We start from the raw sequence: 17,416 nt of genomic DNA, 5'->3' as shown, positions 1-17,416 counted from the left end.
TTGGAACTGGATTTCCAATTAAGAAGATCTTAATCGCGTTGATGTCGACGAAATCGTTAATGTTAGGGAACAAAAACAATCCGTAGATAAGCAAAGCCAAGATTTCCTCAAAAGCGCTCATATCTTGGATGCTGACGAAGTACCGAGCTTGATCAAACAGGAATTTGGAGGGCAATCCTTGAATTCCTCCTCTACTCACCATATGAGTTCTGATGTCGACTACGTTCAAAGGAGTAGTTGCAGCAATGATAATGTCGTCAAGATTCTTTTCCAAACCGGAGTACGGATCTTGCGCGTACACGGGTATTCCAATCAGACGAGAGTACTCCTCCAATGTAGGCATGAGTTGATAATCTGGAAAGGTGAAGCAGTGATACGTCAGATCTTAAAACTGTACCAAGGTGGGAAGGATCCCATCCACCATGTTGGTATTGAGCAAAGGCAGAAGTTTTCCATACTTCTCCTTGAAAGCCTGGGGGTTGACCACCAGTTTTCCGAGCTTTCCCAGTTCCTCGACCTGGGGAATCTTGAAGGTGTATTTCCTAGCTCTCTTTCTTCCGTAATCCATGGTATAGATCCTTAAGTCCTTTCTCCGTTTCTCTCTTTCTATGAAGTTCAAAACGTTCGTTATTTAGTTTCCTTGAAAAACGACTCGAAAAAGACTCTTTTGCTTTTAGTTGTTTATTAATGAATGATGCATGAATGCATGAATGCACACACAGGAGTTTTAAACAAACATGGCGTTGAAGGGTATAGTGGTCATGAAGTCAAAACGCAAACCCCGCCCCAATGGTAAACTAAGGATAAGGATTTTTGTACCTGTAGAACAGGTTCTAGGGGTCTCAGAGTTTTTGCTCAACCTTAAAGATACGTTGATTGGTATCTATAAGAGAGTTTTCTCCGAGTGTAGTATCTGCGTGACAATTACTTTCGTAATCACCGCTCTACGTCCTAAAAAAGGCTTTAAGTGGGGTTAATGTGTTTCTAGGTCCTCCTGGTACAAATCAGTCTCGGAATGCAGTGGCGCAGTTAATCACAACCAGCCAGGCAAATCCCAAGAGTAGACTTGGAAACCAAGATTAGAGGGCCTTCACCGAGAAGACATCCTCCATCCTATCTTATGTTGCGCTCAAATCCGGGTATAGGATTTCTCACCACAAGGGGGAATCAAGCCCTTTCCCGATACAGAATAAACAAAATAAACAAATATATATGCAACAAACACATGATATGACACAGAGGTTAGGCAGGACCTCTCTTGTTTGAGGGGGAATTTGGCATCCCTAATTCCTCATTGGGGCTGGACCAGCAACAGGTCAACCATTGGTTTGGATGAAAAACCAAGGTTTTTAACACTTATATCCCCAGCAGAGTCGCCATTTTTCTGTGGTGTCGTTTTCTTTACCTCCCCGTTTCACTTGGGAGGACGGCACGCTAGACCCTTCACGCGAAATTTGGAAGGAGAAAGCGCCCGTGGTGGGATGAATTTTATTTCAGTTCTTCCTACGATATCACACGAACTTTCTTATTTGTCCTACGAGTAGGAAAGGGGAAAAAAGATCTCAACTAAACCCTAGGAGTTTGCTAAGTGTAGGGATTTCACCTAGACTAGAAATTCTGGAGTCCGGGGGGTCGGTTATACATAGGGAAGTGTTTAAACACCCTACATATCTGTAGTACTCTACAGGAACCTTCTCTGTGTCATTGTGATTGTGTTTGCTGCTAATGATTGGGAAAGTTTCTCCTTTGTGTTAGGAGAGAGAATTGAATTGATTAAAGAAAGACAGACAGACAGACAGACAGACAAACTGACTATTTTTGGTATTTTATTAGCTCGCTGAGATTCCTTGTGAACCTCATGCCTACATATCCCTAGCGGAAGTCAGAGCTTAATGTAGTTCGGGGAACTAACTAGGGAAATTAATTGTTTTTGGTGCCTTGCTTGAAGCTCAAGGTTGAAGCTTGAATTAAATCTCTGTTTACAGTAAAGAGACATGAAATCATCTTTACAGAGAGGTATTTGTACTATTCTACCACAAGCATTTAAAGGACTGACAGAATAACTGAATTCATTTCATTCAAGAGGGGGGCCTTACTTGTGTGTTTGCAAGTATGCCAGTCAGATGCCTCTTAAATGAAAGAAAGATGCTCATCCAAATTAGGGAAAGTGTACAAGTCTGGGGATGTGCCAGAGCATGTCTTTCAGAGTCCTAAATGGGAGACTTTGATTGAAATTGAAATTGAAATGTTTGTTTATCTGAATGTGGTAGAGTAGTAAAAATATCTCTCTATAGAGATAAGCTATGTCTATCTACTGTATAAAAGATTTGACTTTAGCTGGCTTGAATGAGGCCCAAGCTTGAGGCTTTTTGATTGATTTATTAATATTATTTGACTCTGGGAGATGACTCCATTGAGGATTAATTACAGGGTATTTTTGTGTTCTGTACAAAGCCCAGAATTGAGGCTGACTCTACTTAGGGAAAATCTATTTTTTTGATGGGTTGTATTTGGTGTTCTGTACAAAGGCCCAGAATTGAGGCTGACTCTAGCTAGGGAAACATTATTTTCTGCCTTGTACAAAGCCCAAGGTTGTGGCAGACTCTTTTAAATAAATTGAGTATGGATGACTCTATGGGGAAAAGATCCTAGGTATTAGGAATCTTTGACTCATGAAATATGGTTTATCTGCCTTGTACAAAGCCCAAGGTTGTGGCTACTGAATGATGAAGAACTCACTGGGGAGACTCTATTATCTGCCTTGTACAATGCCCAAGGTTGAGGCTGACTCTTGACAGGGGAGTTTTATTGTTTGGTGCCTTGTATGAAGCCCAAGGTTGAGGCTAACTGTTTTTGTTGGTTTTGACTCTATTGAGGAGATTTTATTTATTAAAAGACTGTTTTTCTTTGGAAGCTAACCCTTTCCAGGGATTTTGACTCAGCTGGTGAATTTGTATGTTAAAAGACTGACTTTATCATGTTTTTGGAGGCTGACCCTTTCCAGGGGTTTTGACTCTTTTTGGGGAAATTATCTCCTAAGAGAATGAATCTTTGGTTTTGAAAGACTGATGTTATTATGTTTTTTGGAGGCTGACCCTTTCCAGGGGTTTTTATTAAAATGAAGAACTGATTTTGGAGGCTAACCCTTTCCAGGGATTTTTGTTAAAATGAAAGAATGTGTTGGAGGCTAACCCTTTCCAGGGATTTTTGTTAAAATGAAAGAATGTGTTGAAGGCTAACCCTTTCCAGGGATTTTTATTGAAATGATGGATTGATTTTGGAGGCTAACCCTTTCCAGGGATTTTTGTTAAAATGAAAGAATGTGTTGGAGTCTAACCCTTTCCAGGGATTTTTGAAAGATGGCAGAAAGATTATCTAGGGGAGACTTCTTGTTTAAAGCCCAAGATGAAGGCTGACACTTGCTAAGGATAAGCACACAAGGATCCTAGACTCTGCTAAGGAAGATTAATGAAGATAAGGGTGACAGAGACTGTCCATGTCTCTCATTCCAAAAGGTGTACTCAATGTAAAATTGAGACAAAACTTAGCTTGTTTAAAGTCTGGTTTAAATTGGAAGAAACTCACCAGGGTAGGCTAAAAGGTGACTAAAGACCTGTTCCTATGTTTATAAGAAACCTGATGGGTCCTTGTATACAAGCTCAAGAGGAAGCTGGAAATGCTTTTAAGAAGCCTGTGGGTCCTTGTACAAAGCCCAAGAGGAGGCTAATCGAGGGTCCTTGTTATAGCACAATAGAAAGCTATGTAGTTTTGAACTTATTTTGGCTCTAAGTAAATGGGTAAGAGGTTTCACCGGGAATAATTCCTCTTTGGATGGATGTGTCCTATTTTTTGGATTCTAAGGTTTTTGCCAAGATGTTTCACCGGGAATAATTCATCTTGGGGGTTTGAACTACAGATCTCTAATTAGGAAAGAGCCTTCACCGGGAAGACATTCTCAATCCTAGGTCATATTCCTATAATATATATATATATATATATATAGTTTGACTGTCCTAGGGTTTATACTCAAACGTAGTTCTAAACTAATATATATGCACAGTTTATATTTGACAGTAATTTAAATAAAGACTGTAAATTGAAAGCTTGTAAAGCCTAACCTGGATGGAGTGGAGGTCTTTGGAGAAGTATGTACAGAGCCTCAACAGTATTTTTTTTGTTGTTTTGTTGATAATAGTTGAATATATATGATAAACAGTTAATGTTTTTTTGAAAACAGAAGAAGTGAAGATGGACAAAGGTCACATAAGTATCTGAAGAGTTTCACCGGGAATAATGCCCTTCAAATACCAGAAGAATGTTTTGAAAACAGAAAGAAGATTTTGAAAATACAGTTTTGAAAACAAGCTAAGAAGAGAAGGTGTTTGGGACTTACACTCTATTCGAGGCCCAGTACTTTACAGTACTGGTTACAAAAGCAATTTGAAAATGATTTGAAATGATATAAGGTTTTGTTGTTTGAAAACCTTAATCATCCGTTTAATCGGAGACTGATAACAACTTTGAAAATTGACAAAAAGTCAACTTATTTAAGGTAAAGAATAAAGATCTATGCCTAATTAAGACCTAAACAATTAGGGTTTTATCATAAGCTTATTCACAAAATAAATAGGTTAAAATAAAATGACAATATATTTAAAGTATTTAAGAAAACACTTAAACACATACTATTTTAAACCTAATTAAAATACATGAAATAAATAATATTTTTATGACTTTTTTGATTATTCATAAAATAAGTATATTAAATAACAAGTGTGTGAAAAATGAAGTGAAAATGATTTAATTTTATAGGTGAATTATTGGTGTGAAGTTGTAAAGAAAATGAAAGGGAAAAGTGATAAAAAATAACATTTTGGCCTCACCATGGTTTGAACCCACGCCCTTGAAGTCAACAACTCAAAACAACACCACTGGGCCAAGGCGCGCTTGGTGTTTATGATACACATCCAACGCATTATATTTTCAGATAAGTGTGTAAATCATGAAAAAATAAAAGGAATAAAAAGTCTGGGGCGAGGGGGATTCGAACCCCAGACTTTGGGCATGAGGAGACTAAGAGCGCATGTGTGGCCACTAGGGCAAGTTATTCATTCGTTTAGGAAACGCCTACCATTAAAAATAAAATAAACTCTGTTCAGAGATTTGAAAAATGGCGCCACCCTCCATCTTCGTCTTCAACCTCAAGCTCCATCATTTTTGAAATTCTGATTCTCTCAAATCTCAACCATTTGCGAAGATGTAAAGATGAAACTTGTTCTAAATTCACTCACGATTCTAAATATGTAACTAACATAGATTTATATTAACTACATCTAACTAATTTACCAGAAATCGTGAAGAACCCTAAAATTTAAAAATCAAATTAAATGGCTATACTGAAAGATAAATGAATGATGATAGAGGGTTTTCAATCCTCTGATGATGCTGAACAAGATAGAATCGAGCTTTATCACAAAGAGTGCTTAAATTAAAGAGGTAGAGTTCAGAAACTTACCTCTGAAAATGGAGGTCGTGAGGATGATAGAGAGCAACTAGGCTTGTATGAATGATCCCAAAAGCTTCCTTGGGACTCAGTGATGCTAACTGAATGCTTGTTGTAACCTCAATTCTTCTGAATTGTTCTATGGACCTCCCTCGATTTGAGCTTCAAGTGAACATGGAGAGTGATGGTTCTTGAGTTACAGATGAGCTGCAGCCATCTGAACAGCTTCACTACCTCCTATGGAACGTGCCTGGATGCTTGGCTCGATTGGAAACCTTCTGAATTGCACTATGGACCTCCAACTGCAACAGCTTCAAAGTGAGAGAAACAATGGTGTTCCTCCACTTAGAGAAATGATCCAGGTGCTTGGATCACCTCAAATGACCTCCCTTGAGATGTTAGAATGCTTACTTTCCAAAGATAAGCTCTGGTTTGAAGAAAACGATTCTTCTTGCCAAAGAACTTTGAAAAACAATAAGCATGAGAAGAGAAAGAGAAAGCAAGGAATATGGTTGCTTTGGTGTGTTTTCTGAATGAGAAAGAGCCCTCTATTTATAGGCAATTGGCTCAGAGCAATTAAACATAGCAAGCTTGCTTAGTGTAGTGAGTTTAGTTTCTTAGCCAAGAAGAAATTTTGAAAAGATCCTAAATGCAATGATGCATTTTCGGGCTAGCTTCCCCAACCATTGATCTTGTATGATCTAAGGGAACATTTCTGATTCAGAGGAGAGTTCTAATTGGCTTAGAACAAGATTCCTTGATGATTCATCATTTGCCATAAATTCAAAAATGCAATCATTACATAATCACATGCCTTTGTTTTTGGGAATCTTCTCTAATCCTTATGCAATGATGATTTTGGATGCATGGCATGTTTTCAGATGCATTAGAGGTCGTGTAGCATCACTTAGTGAAGCAAAATGCACAAAATTGCAAAGTTTCAAATTGTACATGACCTATAATTTCACTTCATGAGGCCAACTAGGAACAAGCATAACTCTTAGCTCAAAATGAATTTGGAGAAGGTTGAACACAATTTGGAAAGCCCTAAACATCTACTTCAAATCATTAGTTTGGAGTTTCTTCAGAATCCTTTGGAAAATTTGTGAAAAATGAGGCCAAAGTTGGAAGAAAACTAGGTTAAAACACTTAGAAAATTTTCTGTGTTTATGACCTAAAACTCCAAAATTTCCAAAACTCTTAAATGATTGATCTTTTGAAAAAAGTTCCATTGTGAGATGTTGTTTTATTTTGCAAGATCTACAACTTTCATGTTGGAAGTTTTTTGAGTTGTGTAGGTGAAATTTTGAGTTCCCACAATGCCCTCAAAAACCCTAATTCCCGACTTTTTGCTCCTTGGTGAATCTCTTTGAATTTCTTTGGTCAAATGACTTTAATATCCATATATTGATGATATTGATCCTTTAAAGTCATGGTTTGACCAAAAATCTTAAAAGTCAAAGGTGAACCCATACAGTTGACTTTTTCCTGATGAAGTGAAAATTTGGACTTTTGTGTAGAATCAAGATCTTCCCCTCAAATGAGTGATGTAAATGGATTATATTGAGGTAGTAGAGGTTCTTGAATCATGTCTTGAGTTTTGAATCCATGCCCTGACTAAAAGTCAACTATCTTGGTGAATTAGGTCAAAAACCCTAATTGTCGACCATATGAAAATAATGACTGTAGACCTTGAATTGAGGTGTAATGTCCAGTGGATCTTGTCATATGAGTTATTTGAAGATGATTGATGTCTTTGAATGATCCCCTGGGGCTTTTTAGGGTTTCCCAAAGGTGATCCCTGATTTTAGTCCTCGATAGGCTAAAAAACCCTAGTCTGGTGACCTGAGTAAACCTGTACTCAGATGACCGGGTGTCTAATCAATCATAGGTGAAATAATGAAGCTCTTGAGTCTTATGATTGTATTAGAGACTAATCCTTCTATTGAATGATCATTTGCCTGAGTTTTCTTGTTTTTGAGCATCCTCGATTAAATGCCAGATGAAGAAGTGACTGCTCTGGGTACTTGCTTTGACCTGATGAAAATCCTAAAGATATGTCATCTCAGGGGGGTCAAAAATTAGGGTATGACAATATTGATGATTGATTTGTATTGAATGATGTTGATACATATACATGCTTTTGATGATGATAATGGTGGTGGTAAGAGTATGAGACGATGTTGTTCATCGAATCGAAGATGCAATAAGTATGTTATATGTGTGCATTCATTCATAAATCGTTGACGAGGGTTGTATCCAGATGATGTGTTAGATCAGTGAAGGGCATAATTCCCATTGTGTGGAATTTGTGCTGGCAGGGCCGTATCTTGGAGATGTTGGATCGGTCGGTGGATTATTTTCATTGATGACGATTGGTACCACATGCATAATGTCAGTTCATTACATATGCATGATTTTTTGTGACTTGATTGATGAGTATGATGTGTGTTTGAATGATGTATTATGTTGGTGTTTGTGTAATTGATGGATGTTTTCTGATAATCTGAATATGATGAAATTGGGTGAATAATATAACTATGATGTGTTATTGTTTATGATGCAATAATATTTGTTAATTGTGAATGAGACTCACCCTTACATGTTGTCATTTTCAGATTGAGGATATGGACTTTCGACTTGGTGAGGATTAGCTCATAAGTCAGTATGTTTAGTATAGCGTCAAGTGTCATGCTCTGATATTGTAACACTGGGGAACGCTAGTATAGATTTTTTATTATAACTCTATCTATTTGTTTTGGATTTATTTTGTGGGATATTGCATATACGATGTTATGCTTATCTGTTGAAGAATGTTCCGCAGTGTAGAAACATGATTATGATAATTTGATGATTTATTCCTAAGTGTAGCATGACAATTGACCTATGATAAATTGATTTATTTTAATTGTGGCACCCTTGTTTTTAAGTTTTACACGATTTCCAACTTATCTGATATGTACCTAGGATGTAAACATGACATCCAACTCATTTGATATCTTCGCAGCAAAATCATAATTAAAACTATACAAAAACATATATCACTTATAGCATTTAGTCTCATAGATTCCATTTCAACTTTTATAACATAAACAAAAGGAGCTATATTATTCAACTCTAAGTATTTTGAGATCTCAACGAAAAAAATCAGAAAAACTAACAAAACAAAACCAAGCAAATAAGAAGTGAACGTTCTGAGTCCGATATTATATGACCTGAACAAGACCATACTAATAAAATGACAAACTAATGGAAGTCACTCCAAGAGTTATCTTCCACTTACTTCAACCAATCCTACTCTTGAGTATCTGTATGATGCCCAAGTAAAGGCAACATTCAAATAGAAGAAATGAGAAATCACATTCAATAATAACAGGCATATAATGCAAGGTAGGATATTAATACATACACATTTCACAGATAATCACTTATAATATTACACAATACATTCTCACACTCAACTCAACAATCACACCACAGATAAAATGCATACAACTAATATATGTAATGCAACTCAATGCACATGCATGTGGTACCAATCCAACATTTGGTTCTCTTAGGAAATGGGTCCCCTCTTTGAACCCATGAGCTCCCTCTCTGAGCTCCAAGCCCCCTCTTTGATCTTGGGACAAGTCACTAGTCCCCTCTCTGAACAAGAAGACATGCCTCTTAGACGCGCATGTTAAAATTTGCACATTTGATTAAAAATGATGTCATATATTTCAATTATGTTATATATTTTATAGTTTCTGTGTAAAAAAATGATACATGCAAGTTAATAGATTTATAATGATATGATACAGGCCCATGAAAATTATACAGGCCAATGAAATTGATACAATACAGCAAAAAATGAGATTTAACCTCTCGGTTATTACATAAAACTGAGGTAAATGGATACCTTATTACCTCAGATTTTAAATAAAACCGAAAGGTATGACGCGCGCAACAAAAATTAGAAAATAAAAATATGTAGTTCCTATGGATTAAACTTATGACCTTTTAAATTATAACCTAAGTTTTTAAAACACCGAGGTGTTAAGTGCTAGCTTTTCATGTCGCCCTTTGTTACCTCACCTAAGAAATAAATTTGTAAAACAAACAAGATAAAAGCAACGGAAATAAGAAAAACACATACTATCATATATGAGGAGGGATCAAATTACATCCGAAGAGTTACACTATGAGTTACACTCGCTTAATAACTTCACATCGGATAAATGTTTTTTGAAATCAACCGTTAGATTGAAACATACTATCATATAGATTAATCTCAAACTTTATATATATATATATATATATATATATATATATATGGAAATGCAGCGGAACAAAATAACTGGGAAAAAAGAGTTAAGAGAAGAGAGACAATCACAACCACTTGATCATCATATCAGATGACACCTTGATCTTCAAGTAATACCACTTGATCACATCAAGTGATAACTTTACTTGTCATCATCCAAATCAAAAGTCTTGATCGACACTTCTGATAAAGACTTTTCTTAAAAGCATTCTCAACATCAAAATCAAACAAATTGTTGCAGACATCTTACCTGTTAGAACATCGGTTTATATTCTCCCCATTTTTGATGATGACAACCAATATCTCAAGGAGGTGGACAAAACAAAGAAACAAAGGTGATAACTTGGAATGGTTAAAATCTCTCTAACAAATATATTACTTAAAAGTATATTTCTCCTTCTTTGAAAAACTCGGAAAGGCAAGAAAAAAAGATAAAAATAAAAATAATGATGAATATTGCAATAGATTTTGCAACAAAACAAAAATAGAGAGAACAAGAAGACATAATAAAAATAATGCAAGAGATAGATGATAAAAATAAAGGAGGCAATACCTATTTATATTCTCTACCTCTAATTGATTATCTACCCTAATAATTGATTAGGGCATTAAATTGGATATTTTCTCATTATTTGATTGCAGGCGGCACACTCTAATATATGTCATAATCGATTATACCTCAGAGTTAATTGATTATGTTGACCATGATTTTAAAATTTGAAATTAAAATTTGATCTAATCGATTATTTAGGCAGTTTTCAACTTCTTTTGCTCCTTTTGGGTCTTGACATAAAATTGGACTTGGATTTTGCTTTAAGTACCCCTTAAACTTCATAAATGCACTTCTTTAGTCTAGATTTTCATTTTTCCTTTACATTCTTGTAAAGGGATCAATCTGAAGTTGTATATCCCCAGGGGGACTAAAGTTGCATGTCCCTAATATATTCAGGGGAGCATCCACAATACGCTTATTTTGTTGCTTGTCTTATCGCTTTTATTTATTATCAGTTGTCGAGTCTCCTTCAAGATTGTACATCTTTGAATCAATTCATTTTAGCATGCATAAATCAATGGTTATATTTGAGCTTGATCATGATGATTTTAGTCAATTTCATAAGTCAGACGAATAATAACCATTTGTATTATTGGTTTAAGTTAGGTGGAAAGAAAAATCTCAAAGTATCTTGAAAATAATAAAAATTTGAGATTTTGTGTGTTTGATTCGAATCAAGAACATATCCTAACTCCAATCAAATTGAACAGAGACAAACCCAAGTTTTTCAAACACCTAAATTTGAATAAGACTTTACACTTGATTCGAATTAGACAAATTAAAGTCACCTCTACTTCATTTGATTCGAATCAAACTTTACACCTGATACAAATCAGTCAGTTTTTCTCACATCTCTCTTTTAGCTCTACTTGAATTGATTCGAATATGATTTTACACTTGATTCAAATTACGCGCTTTTTTATTCGAATCACATTTTACACTTGATTCGAATTAGAAGAGAAATTATTCAAAAATATTTATGATTTTTTATTTCACTTCACTTGCCCATTTGACTAAGACCATGAAATGATTTCGATTCGAATCTAACTAAATTTTTCCATCCATTTTGTGCCTAATCTCAAGCACATATAAAAAAAATTTGTCATCCTTTTTCATACACAACCTTACGCGACTTTACAACATTTTGCATTGTGGTTTTGTGAAATCAACACCCTAGCATTTTTTTAAGTTCAAAAATTCTTGCAACGAAATTCTTTCATCTTCAGCCTCTAGATTGGTTTCAAATCTTGATAATAAGAGATTTATAATTGATTGAGGGAGGCGTCTTCTTGAAAGTAACCGCTCTTGAATATTTTGTTGAGATTTTTATGTAGCTTGCAAGATTAAGGTTGTTGTCATTGGTGCTGACAAGTTCCAGTGAAGAGAAGGAGGTTCTTCTCTCCAAATCACCTTGGCAGTGACTGTGTGAAAGGCTACGAACAAAGTGGAGTTCTTCTCAAATCTCCAAAGGCTTGAAGCATGTTTGTGAAGCTAGAAGATTCAAGAAGCGTGAATCACATAAAGATTACATAAAAGAGTTTGATATTACGTTGTATACAAGTCAAGATCCAGATAGGATATTTATTTTTCTCACCATTATTATGGATTAGTGGTTGTATGAATGATCAGTGGTTTTTACACGTTTATTTACCGTTGATTTTAGTCGTCTTTGCTTTATATTGTCAAGTGTTTTACTTCATTCTTCTACATTTTATGCTATGGTTGTGTATTTTACTGTTTGCAGGCTCAAAGGAATAAATCGAGACAAATCAATGCGAAAAAGTACAAAAAGGAGAGTTTCGAAGGAAGTGAAAAATCAAGCTACATGAGGTCTGACACGACCACCTGTGTCACCTAAAACTGGCCGTATTAGGATGAAGCGTGGCCAAGAAAATGCAAAAGAGATGAAATTCACGGGGCTGACACGGCTCGTGTTAGCAAGTGTGAGATCTAGAAATTTTCAGCATGTTTCTCATCGTGACAGGTGTGTAGTATTTTGATCATAACTGGAGCTTCGTAACTCGGAATGACGCGGTTCTGGTGGCAAAATTTCGCTAACGAAAAGGGCTACAACTTTCATGAAGAACGCAAATCCAAATTCTGAAGTTAAGGACCAACACGGCCCGTGTTACCAAACACGGCCACCCGTGTTACCAGTGCTGAGTGTGATTTTGAAAAATTAAGTTCAGGAGGCCAACACGGCCACCCGTGTTGCCTGACACGGCCAGTGTTGGTTAAAACGCTAATTTTGCTGATTTTTGTGATTTTTTATTAAGTGTTGACCCAAGGGGCATTTTGGGTACTTCCAATCAACCTAAGTGAGTCTGCACTATTTAGAAGAGTTTTAACGATGAATTAGAGGACTTTTTGACCGAGAGAAGATACAAGATTGAAGATTGGAGAAAACAAGGGTTTGGGAGAGAAGAAGGTTTTCATGAACGGAAGCGATTGAAGATCAACTTTCATCTCAATTCTTGTAATGTCTCTATTTTATATTTTGTTTTCTTTGAACAATATGAGTAACTAAACCCTAATGCTAGGGGGTGTCCCTGATTTGATTCTGTAATGATTTTGAATTCCTGAGTTCATCAATAGATTTGTTTTCTTATTTAATTTAATTGTACAAGGTTTTTATGCTTTCTTTGTCGGACCAACAAGATTGATTTACGGTTAACAACCAGCTGGACAGCGGTTGTTAAGGTTTTTGTACGATTAGACTATAGTAGATATCACCTAGGACTAGGGATACCCTATAGTTACCGGTTAACTCTTGATAACATAAAGGCTTGATTTCATCATAATTCTCTAAGGACTTAGGATTTAGGATGAATGTTCAAAGGTTTTCCCACTAAGGACTTAGGGGAAAATAATCTAAAGGACGGTAATTAAAGGTTATGAACTTGTTGAAGAGATCTAAATCCAAGGTTATTACAGGAACTATCACACACTTTACCCTAGCATAATACTCATATTTGTCAAAAAGCCAATTTACTTTTCTGCTTAATTTAATTATTTTTAGTCACAATTTGCAAACAAAACTCCAAATATAGTTTTTTTGTTTAATTGAACCATTATTTAAACTCGATATTAACGTGCAGTCCTTGAGATCGACATTCGGGGAATTTCCCTATTATTACTACAGAGGCAAAATAGTACACTTGCTATTTTACCGATCAAGTTTTTGGCGCCGTTGTCGGGGACTGCCAAAATATAGAGTTTTAATTTTAGTTCAATTGAAATTTTGTTGCTTGTCAACTAAAATTTTGTTTTCAGTTTTTATTTATTTGAATTTGATTTTATTATAAAAAAAAATAAAAAAATAAAGTTAGATTATTTTTGCTTCATGAATTCTTCTATACTTTGCTACTAACAAATTGTCTGAGTTTTGTAGCTATGTATTGTTTTGATACATTGCCACCTGTATCTCCTGCATGTTGGTCGCCTGGTTCAGGAGTCACCTTGGAAGAGGCGACTGAAATTTTTAAAGCATATAAGAGAGAGGTAAGAATCCTTATGAATGAATGTAAGGAAGCTAACTTTTATCCAGATAGGTTTATTTGGAGAAAGTTAGACTTGGAAGAAGAGTATGTGGAACCAGAAGAAAAATGCATAACATCAGATGAAGAGGATGCAGTAAGAATAGAAGATTTTGAGGTAAAAAAGAAATATGGGGAAGAAGACATAAGGAAACTTGAAGATGATCTAGTTTTGGATGAAACCACAAATTTAACAATCTGTGAAGATGTGGTTATCCAACAAGAAAATCTTCAACAAAAGAGTATCCCTAAGAACTATTTTTACAACATGGCAGATGAAAGACAAGAAATTGACAAAGTATTGGAAGACATTTATGCCTTGTTCAATAAAATCAAGCTAAAAAGGATTTGGCAGCAACATCATCAGTACTTTAAGTTCATGAGATTGCTACCAAACAAAAGAAAGAAAAAAGATGATGTGTTCTTTGTGTCATATATGCCACCCTAACAAGGGGAATGGACCGTCGAGCCATGCGACGTTAAACGAAGCGCTTCGTGGGAGGCAACCCACGCTTTTAATAACGTAATTTCTTTTTGTGTTTGTTTTGTTTTTCAGGAAATAAAAGGGGAATTTCGGGTGAAAGCTAGAAAGCGTCAGCTGAAGTGAAGTACCCTCTGTGAGTCACCCCTCTCGGGCTTGTTCTTAAACATTGCGGACAATGTTTAGTTCAATTTTGGGGGAGGATTTACTCTTGTATTTTTATTTTTATGTTTTTGTTATGATGCGTAAAACCAAACATTGAGTTCTTCCCAAATTTTGACCGAAATTTTAATTTTTGTTGAAGAGTTTGTGATCCTAAAGAGCGATCAGGAATAGTATATAGAGATGAAGTGAGGATTGTTTGAGGACAGGAAGTTCGGAATAATGTGACAAGAAGAGGTTTGTTTAAACACCCTTGATTCCCTAAAAGCTATACGAGTTTAACGTGTAGATTTGCACCATAGTACTTGTCTCTTGAGAAGTACTTCTCGAGTAGTTTATTGATACAGTCTGGCATAATTCAGATTCACTTGCATGATGACTGGTTGAAAAAAAAAGAGATATAAAGTTGGCACCAAATGATGAAAAGGCGGTAAAAGGCAATCGGCTCGCTAAGTTGGGTAACCCTCACCCGGTTATTCAGCCCAAAGGAGATTGATCCCCAAACGTTGTAACACCCCAAATCTACCCGATATTTTATACAGAAAATCAGAGTATTTTAAAAAAATTCATACGATGAAATAGGATGTCACATTCGTCATTTAATTCACTTACGGCAATTACGCCTCCACATAGATACATAGCACTTAAACGAAAGCGGACAAATCATAACATTAATTTAATCCTCAAAACACCTCATCAAATAATTTACTTCGCAGCGGAACCATCAAACTTCATAAATATTTAAATCAAGTCGTAGCATCTTTGCACGGTAACTTTAAGTTACAATTTAAATCAAACTAAATAAAATTCAGCAATTAAAACAATACTAAAAACAATCGTTTTATCCCCCCGAGTGCTACGTATCAGAGCGACAACCGACTCAACTCGCGACAGCTAATCCTTCACTCACTAGCATCACCTGCACGTTACCAGTATAAAGGCAACGGCGAAAACAAGCAAAGGGTGAGATATCAAACAATATAAATAAAGTCATGATAAAGAGTATATTACGGTTCAAGTCATAATATATATCTCACGTCTCAATTTCAATCACAAACAATTCAAAAATCAAAATCACATAATCACGCACAACGTCGCAATAAAGCAAATGGATGAGACACGACTAATGCATCATGCATGTGGTACCCAGGGCTTCAGCCCCCATCGCCAATTGCCAGTTAAACCGAGGCATCAAGGCATAAGCCTTCGTCGCTAATTTGCCAATCCAGGCCATCGCCAAAAATGCATATGTATATGAATGCAACAACCACATACAACAACAACAACATCATCGTCACAAAGGCATAAGCCTATATCGTCGCTATACCAATAAATAGAGGTATTCCTCGTCACAAAACTTCCTGCAACTTCACAATAGTCAACAGAAAATAGCAAATACTTCGCAATAAACAACATAATTATTCAAAACAATTCAACCAATAATATCTACCAATATACACGACCGAATCCGACAAATTTTCAATTAATTCCGGACAACTAATTATACCGCTTAAATCTACTAATTTGGTTAATTGGTACAATTTTTCATTAAACATTATTACTGTAACACCCGTATAATTTTAATATTAATTTAATTGGATTATTGAATTAATAATTAGAATTATTAGGGATTTTGTGAAAATAATGATTAAATGATGGTTTATGGCATTTGGGTCATATGAGTAATTAGTAAAAGAGGGAGGGTGGTTTTATAATCCTTTTTACTAAAATATTATTATTTTCATAAGCATTTGGGATTTGGGAAGAAGAAAGAACGTGAAAGAGCAAAGGGACTGAGAACACGAAGAGCTGAAGGAGATCTGTAGAGGGAGAGACCAAAGATCAAGATCAAGTATCTGAGGTAAGGGGGGACTCTCCATTTAATCTCTATTATCGTGTTATGAGTAGTAATGTTGATTAGGAATATTGTTTGGTTGATTGATTCTAATTTCTAAAAAAATTCATCTGTGTTCATCATTGGGATTGAACTGTTAATCCCTAACAATTGATAGATTTAGGGTATGATGAATAGAATTGGTTAGAGAATCATATGCTATTGTTTGTGGATGAATTCGTACACTGTTAGATGCATTTTTCTGGTTTTTGGACTCAATTTCGTGGACTGGTATGAGTGGGAACGAATGGGTTTTTGGACTGTGTCGAATTCTGCAGGTTGCTGGGCATTTCCGGTGTTTCGCGTATGAAACAGTGCCATACGCGTATGGCATGAGGCTGATACGCGTATGGGGGACACTCCCAAGGGGCTATACGCGTATGATACGCAGTTGCCCTGTCCCAAGAACCATGTACAAGTGAGTTGCGTATGAGAGCGTATGAGGATGCTCATACGCGTATGGGAATAATTAAAGAGGAAAATTATTCTGGTGATACGCGTATGGCAAGGCTGATACGCGTATGGAACTTTGGAAAGAGGAAAATGGCTCTGATGATACGCGTATGACAAGCTGATACGCGTATGGGTTGGTCTCTAGGCCATTTTGTGTTCTGGTGGATTGCGTATGATACGCGTATGAGGCGTGTTGAAACGCGTATGGATGCGTATGAGGCATAGTGATACGCGTATGGCGTGCTATGTGTGAAATTTCTGTTTTTGTGATTTTTCTGGAAAGTTCGATGATGTGTAACTTTCGATTGGTATGCCTGTTTGTGTACTGTTTAGTACTGTGTAAACCTTGTGATGTGATTCTGTGGTTTACTGATGATTGATTATGTTGAATGATGTGATATATATACGAACATGCTTGTTATTGATGATGATGATGGTGAAATGAGTATAGTTGATGCTACTCACAGATTGGTAATGATGAAAGTATGTTATATATATGTTACATGCATTCATAAACATGAGTTGAAT

Source organism: Vicia villosa, linkage group LG4 (assembly GCF_029867415.1).
Source record: "Vicia villosa cultivar HV-30 ecotype Madison, WI linkage group LG4, Vvil1.0, whole genome shotgun sequence".
NCBI lineage: Eukaryota > Viridiplantae > Streptophyta > Magnoliopsida > Fabales > Fabaceae > Vicia > Vicia villosa.
The sequence above is the reverse complement of the archived record's forward strand: the minus strand, read 5'-3'. Positions refer to the sequence as shown.